The 23,870-nt window shown below is 41.6% G+C and overlaps 1 pseudogene; it reads left to right on the top strand.

Annotated features, from left to right (window-relative positions):
* Positions 1 to 6,615: 6,615 nt before the first annotated feature.
* On the top strand, positions 6,616 to 23,175 carry LOC100720629 (small ribosomal subunit protein uS3-like; annotated as a pseudogene).
* Positions 23,176 to 23,870: the final 695 nt, after the last annotated feature.

The raw sequence follows: 23,870 nt of genomic DNA, 5'->3' as shown, positions 1-23,870 counted from the left end.
ACCCAAATCAATTCTCCATGTTTGGAGATACTAGATAATTGTAAACTGAATATGTGCATGAAATGGAATTATTCAAAATACATTTTGTTTAAAAAAGAAGTGGCATCCATAATTGTTGTACTCTATTATATATATATACACACATACATACATACAATTTCCATTTAACGTATACACATATATCCATGTATAGACTTAGGGAAAGCTGCAGGTAGATGGAAAACTTGTAAATAGATTTGAGCGTGGGAGATGCTGAGCTGAGATATAATTCCAGCTCACCTAAAGCTGATCAGTGCAGAAGATACAGAAACTTCCATGGTTCTTCAGTGTGGTTCCAATCGAGGCAAGAGCAACAGGCTTTTCTATTTCCATATCAGCTTGCCATGGGCTAGGAGTGTCCCAGAAAGAGACAACATGCTCTTTCCAACTGCCATTCCCAATGACAGATGCGCTTGGAGCCATCAGCCTCATCCAAGGTTCACAGCTGAAACTCTTATAAATAAAAGACAGAATGATGAGAAAGCTATGAATTTATTTTTATAAGTTTTTTATGACATTGATACCTTCAAAAATGAAGATCCAAAGAAACAGGGAAACCTGTTTTTTATGAATGGTCATGTGGGAGTATAACTGAAGGAAAAAGGGTAGGAACTAATGGCATTAAATGGAGGAGTCTTGACAAGGATTGTTTATCAGATTCCTCTTGGAGCCCCTATGTGACGTTTCTTCCTCTGTGTACAGGCAGAATGCTCATCACATGAGAAGCTCCAAGGCAGCAGAGAGGGAAAGATCAGAGAGTGCCCTTCCGGGGGGTCATAGCCTGCTTCAGGGCAGAAGAGAAGGGGCAGAGGGAGAGCTGCCAAGATGCTAGATATTAAGGTACATGTCCCGAACTCTGTCATAAGCAAAAAGCAGTTTATCATTATGTAGAAAAGAGATATTAATCAAGAAGTTGCACAAATAAAAATGACTGTATACTGAAAAATACATAGAAATAAAAGATCAGAAGCCAGGAAACTATAGCAGGTTCTCCTACTGGGGTGGAAGAGGGTGGGATGCTTCCCTGAGTGAGCGGTATTTGAGTTGGGACCTGGAGAACTAGAAGGGCAGTCAGGGCAGAACTTTTGTAAAAGTTCCAGGTCAATGTGAGGCATACCTGACAGAAGTCAAGGCAGGGACAGATATTCAGTACGGCTGGGGTGGCAGAGCAGGCTCAGTAAGGTGAGTGCATCTCTAGCCTCAGAGATGCACTAGATCAGCATCACAGAAAGCCACAATATGAGCAAAGACCCCTCTGAGAAATGAGAAGGGCAAGCATCAAACTCAAGCATGCCACAGCGAGAGGTGGACATGAAATGTACATGTAAATGTACACAGATTCTCTTCCATTTGCAGTGGGGGCGATATCCAAGTCATAAGCTGGAAAACGCATAAATTGAAAATGCATTTACTCCACCTATGATTTTAATCATCACAAATCAATCTCGTCCGCCCTAAACATGCCCTGAATACTTCTTTGGGTCTGGTACAGGCGGACTTATCAAACACAAAGCCTGGGTTAGAGCAAAGTGATGGGTATCTCTTGTGATATATTGAATACTACACCCAAAACATACTAGCAACATAGCACACTGTGGAGTCCTAGGTGCTCACTGTTGTGATCCGTGCCTGACTGGGTGCTGTGGCTTAATGCTGTCATCCCACATCTCCACACAGTATTCTACAGATACCATCAGCTTGAGAAAAATTGAAATTCAAAACTACAAAGTAGCTATATAGTAGAATGCTTGCCTAGCATACATAAAACACTGGGTGTGAGCCTCAGTACCAAAAAAATTCAAAATTTTATGCATACATGTGTCTTGCCACCCTTATAAAGTTGATAAATCATAAACTCAACCACTGTAAGTCAAAGACTGTCCATATAGGATGTATACTATATCAACCTGATTATAAAGTTATAATTATGATATGCAAATATATGTGACCATATGTCAGTAAGGGAAAAAAAAGAACTAATGATATTACTCAATGGCAAAGCACTTGCTTAGTCTGTGAGGTCCTGAGTTACATACTCAATATCTCAAAAAAAATCAGAATGCAACACAGAAGGCTAATGCCTAGATTTATACAAAGATGTTTGACCTGACTAAGGGACTTGAAATCAAAAGCCCAATCAAACCACTCCCACTCCTTTGCTGGGCAAACATAAATAAAGCTTAGCACCTTGAGTGTTGCAGGAGATCCAGATCTGTGAGACACCTTCTGTACTGCTGGTAGAAGTGTAAATTGGCACAACCACTATTGAAAACGTGGTATCACTTTGTGAGGTACATGTGTACGTGGGTACTTCCATCATCCAGCAACTCCATTCCTATGTACAGTCCAATACAGCCACACCAGTTATTAAAATATTAAAATGTTTCAGAAACATTAGTCCATAACCATTGCCCCACACCATCATCATGAGATGCTTTTCAGCTGCGTTATAAGCTAAAGGGACAACCACCATATTCTGCATGAACAGAAAAATGTGGGCCACAACTCTGTCTAACTAATGGTGGAGATGTGTGGCTATGTTACATAGGGATATGTGCAAAAGAAACACTCACAAGCTGTGTCCAGGATCTTCATAGCAGAACAGTAATGGAATCAGTTCAAAACCTGTGGATAGGAAAATGGGCATATTGTGGCCTGTTAATACCACTGAACAGTATATAGCAGTTAACATGTACACTCATTCTGTGTACAGTTGGTTCTCTGTATCCACAAACTCAGCCAACCTGAGATGAGAAATACTGGAAAAGCTTGAGTTGTACTGGTATATGCAGATTTTTAAGAGATGATTTAAATTATATGTGACGAAGTGTACAGGTTATGTGCCAATACAACACCATTTCTAGTAAGAGACCTAAGCATCTTGAATCTTGGTGCCATGGTGCCCTGGATGTGCAGGGACAAGTACATGATGTGCCTTTTTAAATAAGATTTGTTACACTCAGAATCACTTGTGAAAACTCATTTTATAGATGAGGAGGCTTGTTCAAGGTCTTCAGCACATAAGAGACTGTCATGATTAGAACTCACATCTCCTGATTCCAAGTCTGATTATCTTTTGTACTTTTCAAGAAACCAATGGAGATTAATCTTTAATGACAGGTGTGCCTTGATGTACATGTGTGTGTAAATACAGACAAACACCTTTTATTGAAGAGGTTTGGGCAAGAAAGAATCTCACAGATTTGTCTCTGGTCTGTGACTTTGAGCGAAGTTGTCCCTAACAAGTATGAATTTTGGCAATTAGAGAATTTCAAAGAAACTGAGGGTACAGAAGAGATAGAACCTGTCTGATGAAAGCAGTCATTTTCCAGCATGAGAAAATGTGGATGGATGATGACTTCCTGCTCTTTCCATCCTATTCCCCTGCTCCTTTAGTCTCCAGTCACTGGAAGGTCACCGGATAAGAAAGACAATGGTTCTGTGCCTGAGTGAGGAGGAAAGAACCGGAGCACTGACTCCTGCCTCATGCCTAAATGCCACCTTCTCGTCCCTCTCATGGGGATATAAAGAAGGAGGATGCAGACAGCGCTGGGTGGGAAGTCAGAGTAAGGCCAGGCCTTGAGATGTGTGGTTCAGTCACTCAGTATAGCCAACAGAGTCTCACCCCGAAGTTCCAGATGGGGAATAATTCTCCAGAGAGTTTGCTTTGTCTTGTGTGAAGCTTGTGATCATTTTAATTCACTGAAAAATAGCATACACCTATCTTGCTGCTATGAAACATCCAGAGGTCAACCCAGCCACAACACGTGACACTTCGCACAGGGCAATCAAAGAATCCCAGCTGAGGGCTATAGAGTCCTGATGCACGTGAGCCCAGTAGCTCTCTAGCTGCCAGTATGCAAGTGAATTTGCCAGCCCCACCAGAGCAGCCCATTTCCTCATCTGCAGAAGGTGACAAATGCCTGCCTGAACTGTCTCATGAATTCAGTTAACAAACATATTCACTACCTAGATCTGTGTACCTTGTGGGTAAATGGGAAAGAACATAACACGGCTATTGCATAGTATTGCAAGTATCTCTTTGGTTTATTGATTTCGTTTCCTTTGGATGCAGACCCAGAAGTGGGACAGCTGGATCATCCAGTAGATCAGTTTTTAGTTTTTCTGAGATGCCTCTATACCATTAGCATAATTGCTAATTAGCTTGAATTTCCCCTACAGTGCCTAAGATTTTCACAGTGCCTAAGATTTTCTCTTTCTCCAGATCTTCAGCAGCATCTATTTTTTTCCTAACGGCCTTTCTACCAGTAATGGTATGATGGCTTAATGTAATTTTGATTTGCACTATATATTTATTATATAATCCAAGGTAATTTGTAATATATTTCAAAATACCTACAAGAAGAGATTGCAAATGGTTTTACCACAAAGAAATATTGAATGTTTGAGGTAATGGATGTGTAAATTACCCACATTTGATCATTTTTGTATAGTAGTTTGATCATTATTGTATAGTATTATATAGCATTTGGTCATCATTACATAGCATTTACATGTATCAAAATACCACAGCATACCCCATAATTATGTGCAATTATTATGTGTCGACAAAAACCAAATGAAAAAGAGGAGAATACGTTAGTCCTCACTGTGGAGAGAGGCAGCCAGGTCAGTAGCAGCCCAGTGATCAAGTCAAACATTCTAGGTGCTAGAACAGCCTGTATGTGAGATAAGGTTGGACTCAGAGGGAACAGGAGTCTGCAGAGAGCAGAGAAATAGGGTCTCTTATAAGAAAGGCAGACTCTCCTCTCCATGTTGAGAAGCCCTGGTGGAGGCAGAGTGGGCAGAAGGAAGTAGTAGCCTATGCCATGCAGAGTGGACCCACAGATTATACAAAGTGATTGAATAAATGTAAAGGAAATGCAGAGTGAAGGGGAAGAAGACAGAGGGCCAATACCTGGCAGAGTCCATACTGGAGAAGGTCTTTATAATGGTTTGTGTCTGGATGTCCCCCCAAGGCCACACGCAGTCACGGGTGGGGATTGATTCATGGTGCAATGCTAGGCTAAGAGTGTGAATGTTATCCACCCAAAGTAGCCTGGTAAGCTATAAGGGGCAGAAAGATGCTATTAAGTCCCTTTGTTGCTTTGGATACCTTTTGGATGCCATGAACTGGTCTTCTCTTTGACGCCCCTCTATCAAGCCACCCTGCCTTATGGACTTGAGGTATTGGTTGTTTTGTCTCAGCAACAAGAGAAAGTAACTAATAGAGTCATTAATGTGTAGTGTCCAAAGACTCATGGGAAGCTTTTGAATGGTTTCCTGCACCAGAGAGTCTTGAGAGTTTCAGCTTTGGGAAAGTTTCTCTGATCATAAAAGACCACAGGTTTGCAGAGAACTAGGTAAGGGAAGTTAGGGCAGATAGGCCAATTACTGATTACTGGGTAAATCCAATGAGAAGCACAAGAAGACAAGGTTATGACAACCACAACAATTTAGGCCCAGAGGAGACTGAGGTACAGAGGTTGAAGTAGTTAAGGGTGCACTTGTCCTCAGGCTGAGCAAATATGGGATCAGCCCCCAAAACTGACTGCCTCCTTAAAAACAATGCTTCGGGCACAATTTATTTGCTTTCCCATAGAGCCAGCCTTGAACAACTACTGACAACTCTAAGCAATGAACTCTATTTTTCAAAGTTAAAAGCTTCACAAGGTATTATACTATTAATGATTTTCTTCTTTCCTTTAAGAACACAAGGTTCAAATGCTGACTCTGAATCCACTCGCTCACAGTCTTTTCCTTCTGTTGTCCACAGATCCAAAATGGATCAAGATGCTTTATGCCACAAGGCTGCTCCAAAATTATAGCAGGTAGACCCAAAAACTTGAACCCCCCAGGGGTTAGTCCCGTATGCCTCTTTGGCCACTGATATCTATGACTTTTGAGACACCTCCATGGTCAATAGGGCTTCCTTCTTACTCACTAAACCATGATTTCAGGGCCTGTAGCTCTTCTATTCCTTTTTTCCCAAAGGTTCACCTCAACAGTCATTAAATATGGAAAACATCTGTGCTTGAGAGTTTTTAAAAATCCCCACATCTGGAAAATATTGGTCAAGAGTCTAATTAAGTATGTCAATGACAAATTGTTCTCACAGGAAGTATTTAGGATGCGTCGATAATTGAGATTTAATGCCCTTGGCCTCTGTCCTTGCCTGCTTGTTTACTTAGCTTAGAAGAGGTAGGGGAGGCAGAGTTCCTACCCTGACCCAGCCCAGGCCCCACTAATCCTTAACCACACTGCAGCGGAGAAGCCAGACCCACAGATGCACAGAGCTGCCCTCCAGTGCTGAAATATGGATGGAAACACTTTTAAAGCTGGATCTCTAAAAGCTACATGATGCCCCACTCCACTTAGTGGAACCTCTGTCCACTCCACTCAAGAATGACATTTCCTGTCGGGCCCACATGCTATTTGAAGATAAAGCACAGAGGAGATTACTGCGACTCTCATTCTTGGACTTTTCCTTCTCCTGTCACAGAGCCCTAGCCATTAGGGAAATGGGTTCTCCACCCCTCTCTCACTCCCATTAGGATAATCTCAAATTTTGGGGTAATGAAGCTTCACAAACTTTTGACATGCGACCCCCTCTGCATCATGGGAGGAAACTTCTCACTAATAAAGGGCCTTAGAGAAGCTTTTCCCATCCCCAAGAAGCTTGAGGAATACCCTTCATTTTTGACCCAGAATCTCTTGGTTCTGACCCAAGATAGCTCAGGTGCTGTCAGGAAAAATCACTTTGGACAACCAGCAAAACCTCGCCTCAGTTTCATCAGTCAGACAGCAGACAACAGAGTAGGACAGACCAGCAGGCACTAGAAAGTTATGGTTTTACTTATAAATTTTTATTTGATTTTTTAAAATAAAAGATATTATTATTTAAAATACAATTTTAGATTTATGGAGAACAATGTGATATTTGATACACATACCATCAGGTCTATATCAATATATATCTATATCAATATAGTGATTAACTCAGGATAATTAACATATTCAGCTCCTTAAAATTCTTTTTCACATTTTTAATTAATACATGATGGTATGTATTTTTTGGCTCCAGGATGGCATTTTCATACATGTATGCAGTGCTTACTGGTTAAACCAGAGTAGTTCACATTTCCATCTCATTACTTCTTTATGTTTGGAGTCTTTAAATTTCTCTCCTCTAGTTATTCACAAAGTAAATAATAGGTCACTCTCCATGTACACTAAACACTTTGAACTTACTCTGTCTGTTTAACCATACTTTGCAAACTGGTATCCAGCCACCCTCTATTCCTCCCTTCCCACCAAGAAATACTTTCAAAAGGTATATTCTTGTCCCACTAAGGATTCATCTTTTCAGATGCCTTTTGGTCATTTCTGCCTTCTATTATTTGCTTCTACTCCAACAGTGGATGTCATTGGCTGTATTGCAAAACAGCTCCCAATTCCATCCCTCCCTCCAAGGTCACAGCTACAACCCAGTCTAAGCCATCACCCTTTCTTGCCTTGACAATGGTGACGACTTCTTTCGTGACTCCCAGCTTCTGCCCTGGCCCCTGTCAATCCACTTGCCATTTGCCAGCCAAGTTGGCATGGTTTGAAAGTGATCTGCACCCAAATTCAAGTAATTTAATCTCCAAAGTTGTACATTAATAATATTAAGCACCTGGAAGCTCTCTCTGACTATGAGGATTAGAGGTGGAATTTTTGGAAAGTGATTTTATTAGATTAGCTATTACATTGGGTCTTCCATGATCAAATTCTAGTGGTTTTAAAGATAAGAAAGAGACCACATGTGTCTCTCTCTGTGACTCTGGGCATCACCCAGTTGTGATGCCAGTGAGGAGTGCTATGGCTAGTGTCTAGATATTCCCTCCAGGACTCATGCATCCATAGTGGGACTTTTCAGAGGTGGCTGGATCTGCAGTGTGTGATGCCAGAATAAAGGGTGTGTGACACTAAATTAGTTCACTGATTGTTTGCATAGTTCTGGGTAGGATTAAGGGTGCCTCCGTGCAACTGCTACCTGCTCATAGGGAGTAGAAAATATAAGGGACAAAAAGAGTGGCATTGTGGTTCTTTGTCACCTTCATGCTGCTTACCACCTTCTGTTGGCCCTGCTTGGCAAAGGATTGTTTATCCTCTGCATGCCATCCTGCCTTGGAGCCAGTTGACTATGGACTGAAATCTTTATGAACTGTAAACCAAGCAAACCTTTTGGGTGGCACTTATTTGTCTCAGCAACGAGAAAAGTATCTAAAAAGGCCCTTACCAAAGCCTGGACTTTGCTGTTTAGACTTCCAGCCTCCAAACTACACGATAAATAAAACAATTCTCTCTCTCTCTCTCTCTCTCTCTCTCTCTCTCTCTCTCTCTCTCTCTCTCTCTGTCTCTCTCTCTCTCTCTCTCTCTCTCTCTCTGTCTCTCTCTCTCTCTCTCCCCCTCCTCCCCCCACCCCGTTGTTTCGTGATGGTGATAGGAATGAAACTCAGGGGCTTTCCAATAGATTTAGTTATTTTCAAATTGCTGGAACAAAATACCTGACACCCACAAGTTAAAGGAGGAAAGATTTATTTTGCCTCACAGTTTATTGAGGTTTCCGTCCATAGTCCACAGGCTCCAAGGCGGGGTGACATGGCAGAGGGGCATGAGAGAAGAGAAAAGTCATGGTATGTCAGGAAGGAAGTGTTAAAATTCCTTCTTCCTTCCCTCTTAACTCCATACAGGCCGCAAGTCTACGGTTTGTACCAGCCACACCAAAGCGTTTGTCTTCCCTCTTCAGTAAGTTTGTCATCCACACACAACAAGATACTAAACCAATCACCAGACTAACCCAGCATGACATCCATAGTCCAATATCACACCTCTATGGTCCAGTCACCTCCCACAGCCTCACCTATAAATGTATGAACCTTTGGTGGGGAGAAATCCAAATAGAAGTCGTAACACTAACGCTAAGCTACATCCTCGGTCCTTCTGTTTTTTATCATGAAACAAGGTCTCAGTAAGTTATCCAGGCAGTACTAAAACTTGCAATCTTCCAAAGTAGGCTGCTTCTGTAGTTTAGTATGAAGAACAGAGCAATATAAAGATGTCCAATGCAAATAGGAACCAAACTCTGTCCTTTCCTTCTGATGAACTCCCATCATAATGAGAATGATCCACATAGTACCCTTGCATGGCATAGGGCTAGACCCAAGCACACCGCATCTTGTTACCTTTCATAGTTCTTATTTCTATGTAAAATTGCTTTTGTTATTCATCTGTTTATCTGTGAAGGCCATTAGAACTGAAACTCCACAAGGGAACTTGGTCTTTTTATGAGGAGGCAATCAAGGTGCCTGCAGCATAATATTTAAGGAGACACTCACTCTCAAGAGCTGAGTGTGCATTTGCACAGCCCTGAGAGTGCCTCCTTAAATTCTGGGCCCAAGATGCCTTACTTATCTTACCCAGGTCTCAGGCCTCTTCTACCTGGCATTGCATTCCTGTGGAATCCATCGATAGTGTGGAGAACTCAGTTTCAAGGTCACCTCCACCGTGAAGTCTTCCTAGGTAACTAATTTTTTTTTGTTCTGGCCTTCTTTGTCATCCTGATCTATTCCATTCCTATAACAAAATATCATAAACTCGGTACTCATAAATAACAAAAATTGCTTACAATTCTGGAAGCTGAGAAGTCTAACATCAAAGCAGCAGCAGACTCTGTGTCTGATGAGAGCTTCTAGAGCTAGATCACAACTCTTATCAAGGTCCCCATGTGATTCCCCCAACCTAGTCCCATAAATGAATGATGAGATAGCCAATCCCAGAGCAGCCTCAGAAGATGGGGGACCCTTCAGGTCTGGATTCCTCCTGGGTGTGGAGTCAGAGAGCCCCGTGCTCCCAACAGTGAAGCTTTCCATGATTAAAACAGAACCCAAATTGTGCTACAACACTAAGATTCCAGGCTTCTCACCTGCAGCTACCATTACAGAGTGACTGAAGTTTAAGAAGGAGTTTTAGAGCAGGAGTCAAAGAATCAAGGGTAAGTGTATTGTTGGAGCACTTGCTGCCTGTTAAGAATTACGTTTACCACACCTAGCCAAGTCCTTCCTGTTTTCTTTCCAGTGAAACTGAGTTTGAGATTTCCAGCTCATCAAAGATCCACGTAGACCTGGGATTTGTCCAGCTTTTCTACTTTCTTTCCTTTTTTCTTCCTTTCTTGCTTCCTCTTTTTGCTCTTCTTTCTTTCCTTCCTTCCTTTATGTGCTCTTTTCTTCTTCCTTTCTTTCATCTTTTTTTTCACAATGGTTAATTTGTTTGGATAAAGCATGAATTGATTAGGGAAGGAGGCCAGGACGAGAGGGAAGAAAACAAGGAAGGGCGGACGTAACCAAAGCATGTTATACACATGTGTGAAATGTCTTAATAAAGCACATTGTTTGGTATAATTCACAGTCACTAAAACTTTGATTTTTTTTAAAACACAGGAAAAGTCCAAGATCAAGGAATCAGCCAATTCCATGTACTCTCAGATCCTCGATATACAAAGTCTGGCAAGAGGGAAGGGCAGAAAGACCATTTAGCTCTCACTGAGGCCTCAAGGTTAGACTTTTGGCATTATTACCCAAAGAACTTACACATAGAACCTTGAAAAGTGTATGTGTTTAAAACATCTATATGTGACATGTGTGCAGCAAAATGATTCCCGTTTTCTGCATGATGTTCCACATTTAGAATGCAAAGAAACACATCTGTTGGCATATTTCACACATAGCACATGACTACTTTCAGAAAGATGCTTGTAAATTTCATCCTGATCCATTTCCACAAGAAGTGTAGGTGCCCTGTTACAGCCTCATCAGATCTTACAGATGGCTTCATGGACCACTTAATTCCTGAAGACGAATTTGCAAGCCAAATAGTTTTCCCTTCTCAGTGGTCATCAGTTCTTACAGCAGACTTTACCCAATTCTTTAGAGTTCATGGTGCCCTCTAGTGGCTGATGTGCAGCACCGGGCTATTTTTCTCTGATTATTCACCTTTGGTCTGTCTTTCCTTCCTTCTTACTGTACAGGTGGCTCCTGGCAAGTTTTATGAAGTGGCAACACTGATGCACCGCCTTGTTGGTTGGTGGTTCCTCTACAAAATGTCAGCATCCTCTTTGGATGTTTCCAGATCCTTACACCAAACTGTCATTCTCAGAATGCACCATCTTGCTTCAGACCTTTTAGGGCCACAGTGACAAAGAACTTCCAATATTCTGCAATGACCTAGAGCCTCTCTGTAAACTTTAAGAAAGAAGATGAACATCAAATGTGTTGGGGTCTTTGTACGCATGGTTGAATCGTCACAATATTTGACAGGCAATTTGACAGAAAAGCAAGCACAAACTTAATGAGGTTAAACAACTCTCTCAAAGTTCCAGGAGAAAAACCATAGAAAGTAATTCAGCTCTAGCTGCTTTCCTAGTATTTTCTCATAAGTATTTCAGGATCATTTGATTAGAAAAAGAGAAGAAAAAAACAGTGTATTATCATGAGCCCAGCTGAGTAACAAACATTGGCCTTGGCACTTACTCATACTTGGTTCAATAATTTCACATAACCATTCACTTATTCTGGTGTCATGGATTCTTTCACTGACCCAATGATTCATGCACTTATTCAACAAATACTTATTTTACATCTAAAAAGTGCCAAGGATCGTGCAAGGTGATAGGGATGCTTAAAGTAACAAGCCTGGCAAAGATATAGCTTCTATTTTCCAGCCTCCAGTGGCCAAATCCTATGCTCAAATAGATCTGATGTCTCACTGGTGATGAGGTCTGACCACCATACAGAAATCAGGTTTCTGAGTCAAAGGCAGCAAGCAGTCCATGGAGGAGGAACATGGTAAATAGTATTTTAGGATATTTAGTAAGCTGAAAATAATATGAAGATGAGTATGTTGGGAGACTGTATGTTTGCAGAAATAGTCCGAGACAAACTGGCTTATGTAATCCTTACAGCATCACTCGGAGGAGATACAATTATAAGCCCTCATTTCACAGGGTGAGGGTTCACGAATGGAGGGGTAAAACAGGGACTTTAGCTTGTTTGTGATGAAGCCAAAATTTTAATTAAAGTGTCACTTGTTGCAAAGCTGGGATTTTAACCCCAGGGCTATGAATGGTGCCAAGAAGAATAGTACAAGGAAATACTCATGGAAGCCTTTCAGTCTTAAAAGGATTTTGACCTTGATCTGATTATGCTTGAGAAGTCATTGAAAATTTGGAGTAAGAAAATGTTCACAGGCTTGATTTTCTGAAAGATAGCAACAAGGCTGCCTATTGATAGGGACCTGTAGGAAACAGGATGCCTAATCCATAGAATGGTCCACAGAACAAGGAAAGTTCCACACCAGGACGTGCTGCGTTGCAGAAGCCAATGAGCACTAAAGGACACAAAAGGCAGGGCTCTGGGTGCTTGACTCCAGACTACAGGAAAGAAATAGGGCTGCTCATAAGGATTCAGATAGTTTTATCTAAGATTGCGGGCAATGTGACTCTAAGAAAATTGAGAGGTGAACTGGAGGTAAGGATGATGTAGGTGACAGAGGAATAAGCAACAACAGCAGACACCAAGGAAGCAGAGATGCCAGGTGCTGCAAAGCCAAGAGAACAGTGCTGCCACGAGGAGGGGAGGAGGAATAAATGCCTAGGCGGGTCAGGATGCCCATTCAGGGCAGAGTCTGTCCCTGCTGCTCTCTGAGTTTAAGGTTGAGAGGAGTCAGGATTCGGGGAAGTTTTAGTTAGTTCCCAGCAACTCACCCACCACAAATTTCAAAATATCTCCCCATCTGGAATGCAGAAAATTATTTACAGCCTTTAGCCAGTTACAAGGGCACCAGATTTTGCCAAGTCACATTATTTGACAGAAATGGGCCGTGAAATGCCTGCTAATTGCTACAAGATTTTGCAGGGAGAGAAAGGCCTGCAAAGGGGAGACAGGGAGGTGGGAAGTGTGTTGCCAGTTTTTCATGTGGAGAGCCCAGAGTAGAGGGATAACAAGACATAATGGCCGGCTTCTCCCCACTGGAAATTACCAGGATCATTTTGTTCTGGTGAAAGAAAGATGAAGCTCTTTTTAAAATGAGCAATTATGGCCTATTTTTTCATTGTTTTCGAGAAAGCTAAACCCTCAATTATCCCAGTGATTTTCGAGGGGTTTTCAAAAGGCGCTTATACCACCGTTGAGCGCATTGTCTTCCCAGGCTCCTGGGAGAGGTTTGTTTGCTGCAGTAATCCTGGTTGATCCCTTCTCTCCAACCCTGACAAGTCTCTGCAGTACTCTTCCCATGTGCTCTGCTCCTGCCCTGGAACTGGACCACAGGCCCTTGAACCAGCTATAGAAAACTGTTTCCAAACAACCAGTAGTACCTCCTGTGAGCCTCTAAAGATTAGAAGTGTCTGTAATCTTACTGTGCACCCTTTCGTCTTCAGGAACATCCCTTAAACCACATTGCTTCTTTGACCTAAAACCTTTGCTAACTTCCCACTGCCCCAAAATCTGGCCCCAAAACTGCAGGGTAAAATTTAACTTCCAACATTTTTGTCCAGTCTTATTTTTCCCCTTCAACTATTCATTTGTTCATTCATTCATTTATTATATATGGAGCAAATGGTGTACATTGGGCTATATCACAGGTGTCAGAGGAGCCTTCTCCCAGGAGAGGAGGCAGTCATAGCATAACACAGTGGCTTGGCTAAGTGAACACAGAGGGTTTTGGGACACAAAGAATGTGCCACTTGGTCTGAGTGTGGAAGGAAGAGGACACTTATTGGAGACATATTCAGGCAAATCTATGCACCTTGAAATCTCTGTTGATTAGGAGAGTGAGAAGTCTTCAAGCTTGGGCAGTCAGACAGAAGGTGGTGCTGTCGTTAAAGCAAGCTCCATGGAAAAGAAATGAATTTGACATGGGAAAGAATAAGTTCCTCTGGGGACTGGCTGACCAATGGGAGCATCAGCAGGTTCCTTGCAGACAACTGCTGATGGGAACCTGGTGCACAGGTGAGGAATGCAGGCCAGAGAGAGAAGCAAGGGAGTGGTCAGCTTAGGGATGGACACTGAATCACTGGGTATGACCAGGGCCGTTCATGAAGATGGCTGTTGATGAAAAGCCCTGGACAACATTAACGGTAAAGGGCCACAATGGAGAAATTTAAAACTGCAGAGAGGAAACATGCTTCTACATGGAACCTGGGCTCTGAAAATGCAAAGCTGTGCCTTCTTTGGTGGGGACAGGCAAGTAGCAATGCTAAGAAGGGCCCAGGCATATTGGTAAAGGCCGACTCCCTTCACGCTCCTTCCACTCTTCTGTGTAATGAAGAATTTGACTGGCTTTTATCATTGTTCCCTAGTGAATAGCCCAGAAGTTGTCAGAATTTATCACATGATAAGAATGTCTTTGCTCTTCATGGTGGGCCCTGAGACCACACTTGAGTTTATACTAATGACATGCTGCAAGATTGGGACTGGTCATTGCCAGAGACCAACCTTATGATTACATGGTTGAGACTTTGAGCAACCCACATAGTATTAACCAAGCCTCTGGGGTTGGCCAACAACTCAGTCACTAATGTTGCATCATGAACCCCCATTAAAAATGGGAACATTAGTTAGCTTCCTTGTCTGGCCATATTCCTTGTGTTATCATACACCGGTGTTCTGGGAGAGTCCTGACAGATGAGGAAGTGACATGGAAGTTCGTGTTTGGGATTTTCCCAGACCTTACCCCATGTGCCCTCCTTGTGGCTGATTCTCATTTGTATGCAAACAAATACATAATACAGTGCTTTCCTGAGTTCCTTGAACTATTTCAGTGAATTGTAAAAACTGAGAAAGGAACGGGAACTCCTAAAGGTATAACCAACTGGAGAGAAGTACTGACAGCTTGGAGGCTCCCGAATTTGATGCTGATGTCTGAAGTGAGAATAGTCTTGTGGAGAACTAAGTGTTTAACCTGTGACATTTGGCACAACTCTGGGTACTTGGTTCCAAAGCACCTTCATTCTGAAAAGAGATTGTGTTCCAAGCAGTCACTGTTGTGGCTTCAATATGATTCATCCCCCAGAAACTCATGTTGAAGTTTTGTCTTTATTGTCATAGAGTTGAGATGTACTGGAACCTTGAATCAATGATTAGTCATTAAGAGGCACTGATGTTTTCTTCCTTAAAGTGAACTCTCACTCTGGTGGAACTGGGCTGGGCAAGACTGAGTTACAAATAAGTGCGGTGCTGTTGCTTTCTCTCATGCTTCTTCTGCATGCCTTATATCTAGGAAGTAGGGAAGCTAGAATATTGCCAGGCAGCCAAAATTTATTCTCCTAACCACTGTACCAAACTCCTTCCCACCTTCATATTTGATCTGGGAGCACTAGCATAATAGTGCTAATGACTGCAGGCATTACTGTATTTATTCAGTCTATTCCCTGAATACCCTGTATGTTCCAAGTACTATGAGATCATCTAAACAAGACAATGATCTCTGGATTTGTTGATCTTATATTCTAACTAATGGGATGGGACAACGGGACATGCTACAGACTTTGGCTTCTCCTCTGAATGAGATTAGGAGTTTTAAGAACTATTGCATGCTTTTAAGCAAAAGAGAATAACATGATCTAATTCATATTGTACAAGAATCACTCTGGCTGCTGTGTTGAGGGTATTTTTAAGGTAAGAGTAAAATCAAGAAAATTCTTTGGGAAGCTGATGAAGTCAGTCAGCTAAAAGTGATGGTGAATTTGTCAAGACTGAGAACAAGTTGTCAGATTGTGGGAAAATTCTCAGGGTAGAGCCATCAAGATTAGCTGAGACATGAAACTTGGATGAGACATAAAGAGAAGAATAAATGATGATCCTAAGATTTAGATGCCGAGCAAATGAGAGGGTATTCTATTAACCAAGATGGAGTAGAATGTATGAGAAGATTCTTGGACCTGCGGTGACAGGAACAAGGCACAATGTGCAGCTTCAATGGCTAAGTTTACAAGGGCTCTCAGATATCCAGGAAGAGAAGTGAAGGGTCCTCAGATGGTTGGACATGTGTGTCTTGGTTTAACAAGACATAAATAGCTGGGTTTAAGATGAAGGCTAAAAATATAAATGTGACAATCACCACAATATAGATTGTATTTTATTATCTGATCAGTAAAACTGATATAAACACAGAAATTGACAAGATCAAAGGTCAAGTTGACAGTAATTCAACACTGGGTGGGCAGGGAGAAAAGGATGAACTGACAATTGAGGCATGGCCAGTATACAGAGGAAAATCAAGAGGATAGACTCTTCTGGAAGTCATGCAAAGAATCTGCACTCAGGAGAGAGTATGATCAAGTTTGTCAGGTTCTTCTGGGAAGCCAATGGACAGAAAGACCAAGAACAAACTCTTGGATTTAGCAACATGGAAATCACTGATGACTGGCAAGAAGAGCTTCAATGACAAACAAGAGAAGAGTCTGGAGGGAGTTGGTTTCAGAGAGAACAGAGGACAAATGTGAGACTATGACCAGAGAACAGTCTTCCAACTAGTCTCGCTGTAAAGAGGACCCAGAAATAGGCAGAAGCCAGCAAGCAAACTGAAGCAGTGGAAGTTGTCTTTCTTCATTGTTTGCTTTGTTAAGAAATAATATAGAAGAAATAATGAAGCCAAGAGATTTGAATCATTGGATGAAACTAAAGCCAGAATAGAGAAGAAATGACTCTTCAGTGAAACTGGTTCCACAGTCATAATCTTACATAATAAAATGTAATACCTAATGTAATTTGATATAACAGACTATCGATCCCTGAATTCATAAGGAAAATTATTATTATACTAAAGTTTATCCATGATACACAATTTGAAATGGCCCCTTCTAGAGGTTTTATTAAACCTGAAGTCCACAGTATCAGCCATGGTATGCACATAATACCAAAATCCAGGACAGAAATGGTGAGGAAGTACTTTCTGAAAACAGGGTTAGGGGAGCTTCAGAGCAGAGCAAATTTGAATCTGACTCTAGCCCAAGAATGATGTGTGCCTTCTCATTTGTTAGCCTTTTAATTCTTTTCCCATTTCAGTCCAGTGTGCCTAAGCTGAGCACCTACTGCTATCTTGAATCCACCAGCATAATTTAGTTCCTAGCCTTTGGAATAGATTTCATAACTTCAAAGGAATTTTTAAAAGCCCTCCAAACTGTATACACACACACACACACACACACACACACACACACACACACACACACAATTCTATGAGTTCTGAGTGCTGTCCCTAGGCTGAATGTTACCTTGCCAAGGGCCTTCCCCTTTATCAGTGCCCTCAATTAGGAAATAGGAATCAGCATTACTGGATGATGGCATGGCATAGTATCATGTGAAGGCATCTTGTGCATAGAGGGAAAATAGGTGCTCCAACAGAATCTAATTGTGAGTTGCTATGGGTCCCCGACGTGTGCCACACTAAGTACTGTTCTGGGTCCCTCATGTGAACAGTGAAAGGCATGTTCAATGGTTGAGAAGGCACAGAGCAGCATAAGGCTCTCTGAGAAGCCACAGCATGAGCTCAATCTTCAAAGGTGAGGATAAAAATAAGACTCCGAGATAGGAGCGACCAGTAAATTCCAGACAGAAGGAAGCATTCTCAGGACTCCAGGAACAGAGCCACACCATGGGAAGTAGTTGCTATTTCCTTCCCTCTTCCTACCCAGTTTTGCATACATTTTATCCCTTCAGGTTTAGACATCCAGTTTGAAATATTCCACTTTAAAGCGATCTCCCCTGACCACCCTATCCTAAACACTCCACTCTGTTACATCCTCTATTTTCCCTCCTTCAGGTCTGCCTACTCTTTTCTTTCGTAGCAAAATTTGCCATTATGTAACGTTGGCATTCCATGTTCTCAGGTTCAGCATCTGAGATCCAGCTATCTACAGATCAAACATGCACTTAGGTATACAATAGTGAAATCTTTACTGAATGTGCAATGAATTTTTCTTTTCATTACTCCCTAAATAATACAATATAATGGCTACTTAAATAATATGGTTGTTTGGATTTTCAGTGCTCCCGTAAAGGCCAGTGTGTTAGAGATGTGTCCCCCTGGGTTGTACTATTGGGAGCAACCTTTAAGAGGTAGGATCTGGTGGGAGGTCCCTGTATCACTGGGAATAAGCCGAGGGAGAAAATTGTGAGACCATACTCCTTCTTCTTCTTTTCCTTCCATGACCATGAGGTGAGCAATTGACTTCCTCCATGGCCAACTGGCATCCCCACCAGAAACTTAAGAGCAATAGTGTTGCCTGACATGGAGTGTAACTTCTAATATCAAGAGCCAATTAAACTTTCTCTCTTCATAAGTCAAAAATTTCAGATATTTTGATGTAATGATGGAAAACTGATTAAAGTAAGTACATAGCGTTAAATATTAAAGTAATCTAGAAATTATTTAAAGGATGTAGGAGGACACATTACATAAATAAATATTGCAAATTTTTACAAAAAGGAGTTGGATATCTACAGATTTGGGTATCCATGAAGTGAGAGGTCCTTGTACTTATTCTGCAAATACCGAGGGACAATTCTATTGACTTATTTGCTTACTTAAGAATATAGACTTTCCCTGCCTTGCAAACAGGCAGTCGTGAGTTCGATCCCTGGTACCGATAAAAACGAAAAAGCCAAAAAAAAAAAAAGAATATAGACTTTGATATCAAACTATGTGGAGAAAATTCCAACTTCCACCCCAATCAGATATGTCATTTTAGGGACATCTTTGTGTCTTTCTTGTTCTTAATTCCTTACCCAAATATTGGCATAAAAATGGAACCTACCTCATGATCACAGGTTATGAGAAACCAGTAAGATAAGTGTTGGAGCTTCTAGAATCACCTGTATTTGTTCAATAAATGCTGTCTCATTCTTCTTTGGAAACCTTTTATGAGTGACTCTAAACACCACAGAGGTAGAGATACCACCTGACTTATAGACCCTTACAGGAATAAATCTGTGCACAAAATTGGAATCGATTCAACTCAGCTTCTCCCACACACAAAATATTACTTATGGTTGACACATATGAATTTGACTTTTAGTCTTTCCAATTGTTTCTACTTGTCATGATCTACTATCTCAGTACCTATCCTCAATTAAAGGGAAAATTAGGCCTCCTGCATTGTCATGAATCAGCAATGTGACATTTGACACTGAAGGGTATTTCCATGAAGTGCTGAACCTCTTATATCTTATTTTGAGTGTCACTGCTTGTGACACTCTTTATCTTGACTGTAAAAGTTTGGCCAACCTCATTTGCAACACATGGTCACTGGAATCTGTAGATTTCCTCTAGAAGCAGCAGTGTGTATTCAATCAGCTCGACTTCATGCGCTGCAGTTGCAAAATGCAAGGGGTCATCAGGCCTAACTTTAGAGATGAACCTGAGACAGGGAGAGGGAAGGCAATGTGTCCAGTGTCCTAGAATGAATTATAGCAGCATCAGGATCTTCCCAGACTCAGGGATTGAGGGTAAGATGAAAACAGAGAAGACAGCCCAGGAAGAAGACAGTTTTGCCTTTATTTTTCATCACCAAGAAAGGGAGGAGGTCCTCCCATGTCCACACTTCTCATTAATTTTCACGTCAAAAATAAATGAATATTTCTTCCCCTGAATAATTCCAAATGACAGCATGAACTGATATCATTCATGACCACCATGCTTACACCCTCTTACACCCTGCCATCAATTTGAAACACTCCTACCAAAAGCTTGTCTATCTTATCATGAACATATGCATGAGTAGCCACAAAAACATGTTAGCATTGTTCCGTGTGATTTATTTACATGAGTACTTCAGGCTATTTTTCACCCTTAACAGTAAAAGTGTTTCTGTGCAAGTACCTGTAAGTTTTTTTAGTGCTTTTTAACTGGTATGTCATAGTCATTATAGCAACTTAATAACATTATAGTATTGCACTGTTATATTTGACAATGCTTAGGAAATTCTAAATTTCTTCTACTATAATGATACCCCATTATAATACTTGTATATACTTCCCTATGCTCACATACCATGGCTTCTTCACAGAAAGCCTCTCGAGAGCTGCTGGTCATAAGGTGTGCACATCCTTAGCTTTATTAGAAGCTGTCAAATTGCTCTCTAGAGAAGCCCTGGAAACATTCTCACTCCATTCTAGGAGTATTATTTTCCCATTCCTTCACTGCCAAATACCAAACCCATATTTAATGGAGGGAATTTTGCCTCTGTTTAAGCTTTTTTTGTTACACTGCTTAAATGTATCACCTTCCATGTAAATTGCTTTGTTAGTGACTTTTGTACTTTTACTTTCGGGCTGTTTGACTTTTCTCCCAACATTATTTAAAAAGCCCTTAAGCTCTGCTGAAATTTGAAGTGAATCATAGCTCAGAAATCTCATGCTGCATTGAGAAAATGACTTGAATTGTTATTTTTAAAGGGTGGGGCAGTGAGTGAGGCGTGATGGAGAAATGTGGATGACAGGCAGACTCAAAATGAAGAGACATCTCATGAATCAGGGTGCAGAAAAGAGAGAGTGCGAAGCTTCCAGCAAACCTCTGTTCATCTGCTGATAACCAGATGCTGCTGCTGAGCCCACACAGGACAGAGGGGCACACTGGACCACGTGAGAGCCTGTCAATAAAGCAATGGACAGTGTTTTCTTAATTTTTGGATTAATTTTGTGGTGAAATGATAAGATAGAAATACTAGGTTTGAGAATATAGTACTACAAGTAATGTTCTATTTCTTTTCACCTTTCAGTGTGACTGCCAGGAATTCTGAAAGCACAACTTGAGGCTCACATCATATTTCTGTTGGATGGTGTTGGTCTATAGAAGAAGGCGACCTGGGTACCTCTCCTTGAATGCAGAACAATTGCTGCAACATTAATAAAATCGAATCTGATTTCCATATACTGAAATGTACAGAGCAGATTATGCTGTTGCCTTCTCCCTTCAATTGGCTCTAAGTGGTGCAAACAAGGCTAGCTGAGGTACTGATATGTAATCCTTAAAGCCAACTTGCCAGCTTCTTATTTCCTCAAATAGTGCTCTCTTTAGAGAATTGAGCACAGCAGGATAGCAGAACCAGTCAGCTCCCGGAATGTCAGCTGGGTACTTAGCCTCCAAGTAAGAGGCTATGACCTCTCAGGTCACAAAAGTTTACATATCAGAAACTAAAGCAACAGTCTCCCAAATCCATTCAAGTGCTACCCTAATTGAGTTGTGCATACTGATTCTCCTGCATATTGTTCCCCTTGCATATTGCAAAATGCTCTTTTCCCCACCTGGCTAGCCAGCTCAAGTTATTCATATGGTTCCTGCCATTCTCACTGTCACTCATGCTTGAATCACTCCCTTCTTCACAAGATAATGAATTCTGGGAGAGGCCTTGGGTCAGGACCTTTTTCCTTATATCCTCACTTGAATTGGACTTAGGATCCCTTCTCTGCCCATGATTTTGACTATGTCTTAATGTCTTTACTCTCACTATGAGTTGCATAGGAGGTTGTATATTGCAATTGACTTGCTAGAATTCCAATAACATCTCTATGGGATTACAAATATAACTTTCCAGATTCTGAGGTAGATTGAAAAAAAAGAATTGCAATATTTGGATTACAAAACTGAGAGTACATTAGTAGTGTAGGAGATGGAAACAACTATAATTCTAATCCCAGTTCCTGAAGTAGAAATGACAGTTGTCTTTTGGTATGTCGCCTTCTCATCCAGCCTCACTCACTTTACAATGAATATAGACAAAAGTCAAATTTACCCCAAATATTCATATGGGTGACATAGCTCAGGGCCTCACTCTACTGCTCAGGGCTCAGAGTTGTGCTGCCCTGTGCTCTCTTTTTGGCCTAATCAAAAAGCGGGTTATAACAGAACTGGAGACAGGAAATTTTTTCTCAGATGTCCCCTACTAGTCAGACCTGATGTGTGCAAGAACTGAAAATTTCTTTTCTCTATTATCTTGGCCCTAAGAGTTTCTCCTGCTGCCCTTGCTAGTACGTTCACCATGCAGATCATTGCTTCTGTTTATCAAATGTTGTAGCTTTGAACTTCACATGTTCATCAACCCTACAAGATATAGTGAAACAACTCAAAATGGATTTTTACAAAAGAAAAAAATGGGAAGAAGAGACAAATTTATAGGCTTCAGTATTAATTTTCTTCTAAGACTGCTATAAGAAGTTGTCTTCTCCAGTTTTGGAGACAACAAGTCTCAAATCAGGTGTCAGCAGAACCATGCACCCACTGAAGGCTCTGGGGACAATCCAATCCTAGTGTTCCTTGCTCTAAGATAGCATCGCTCTACCTTCATTATGAATGGATCTCTTCTCTGGGTCTCCGTGTATGTTTTTCTGCTTCTTTTTAAGGCAGAACAAGAATTTGTCATCTTCACATGGCATCGTCACAGTTGACCTGAACGAGTTTCTTACTGGAGAGCTGGATGAAGATGGATACTCTGGAGCTGAAGTTCAAGTTGCGCCAACCAGTACAGAAATCTCTCTTAGCTGCCAGGACACAGAGTATTCTTGGTGAGAAGTATGAACAATCTGAGAACTGACTGCTGTAATTCGCAAGAGATGTGGCTTCCCTGAGGGCAGTGTAGAGCTTTATGCTGAAACCATGGGACTGAGAGGTCTGTGTGCATTGCCAGGGCAGAATCTCTGCATTACTAACTCTTAGCAAGCTGGCTATCTGAAGAGCCTGCTGTGGTGTGCTGCGGTTCATTATGGAATGTGAGCCAAAGGCTGCGAGGTCATGGTGTCTGAGGAACTGCGAGGACTGAGGGCTAAGTCCATGAAGTCTGTGGATGGTCTGCTGAGTCACGGTGATGATCCCCAGTGACACTGCTGGGCACCGTGTGCCGCTAAGACAGGGTGTGCTGGGTAGCAAAGCAAAGCTCATGCTGCCCTGGGATCCACAGGTAAAATCAGCCCCAAGAAGCCTCTGTCTGATCATATGAGCATTGTGGAACCCACAGGTGAGATCCTACCCACCACTTCCATCTAGGAACAGAAGTGTAGGAAGTGAGGGTCACCTGTCATGCCCCAAATGGTCCCTACAGCATAACACAGTGTCCTTAACAGCAGTATCTGAAAATGAGGCTTCTGTGTAAAGACACTTAATAAATCTTGTACAAAGACAGACAACAACAACAACAAAAGAACAGGAGTTACGTCCTGAACTCCTGCTAGTGTTCTCACTAGGGTAGGGCCTATCCTCTTCCAGTATGATCTTATCCTGATTTTTATATTTATTACATCATCAGGAACTCAACTTCCAAAAATCACATTCTGAGGCTCCAGGAAGTCACGAATTTGGTAGAGTCTCTTAGTCTACTTTCTGTGGTTACTACTGAACTATTTCATACAGAGTAAAAGTCAATTTGACTCACAGTTCTGGAGGTTTAAGGTCAAGGAACCACAACTGGTCAAGGTCTTGGTGCTGGTAAAGTTTTCAAAAAGTGCCACAGAGCATTGCATAGTGATAGCAACGTATCCAAGAGACAGAGTCAAACTGGCTTCTATAAAAAACCCACACTCAAGATAACTCATTAGCTCACATGAATGGATAAACCCATTCTTGAAGCCAGAGACCTCACAACCTAATTACCCTACTTCATACCACCTCTCAGTGGGGATTAAATTTCAACATGAGTTTCAGTGGGGACAGTCCCACCGTAGCCAGATGCTAGGAGCAAATTCTGGCTCCTCTGTGTTGGGTGGCACATACGTGGGAAAGGTGAATCTTGACCCAACACTGCC

This window comes from Cavia porcellus, unplaced genomic scaffold (genome assembly GCF_034190915.1).
Source record: "Cavia porcellus strain 051 isolate PalLab524CR breed Dunkin Hartley unplaced genomic scaffold, mCavPor4.1 scaffold_19, whole genome shotgun sequence".
In the NCBI taxonomy this organism is placed as follows: Eukaryota; Metazoa; Chordata; class Mammalia; order Rodentia; family Caviidae; genus Cavia; species Cavia porcellus.
This window is presented reverse-complemented; position numbering and strand designations above follow the sequence as displayed.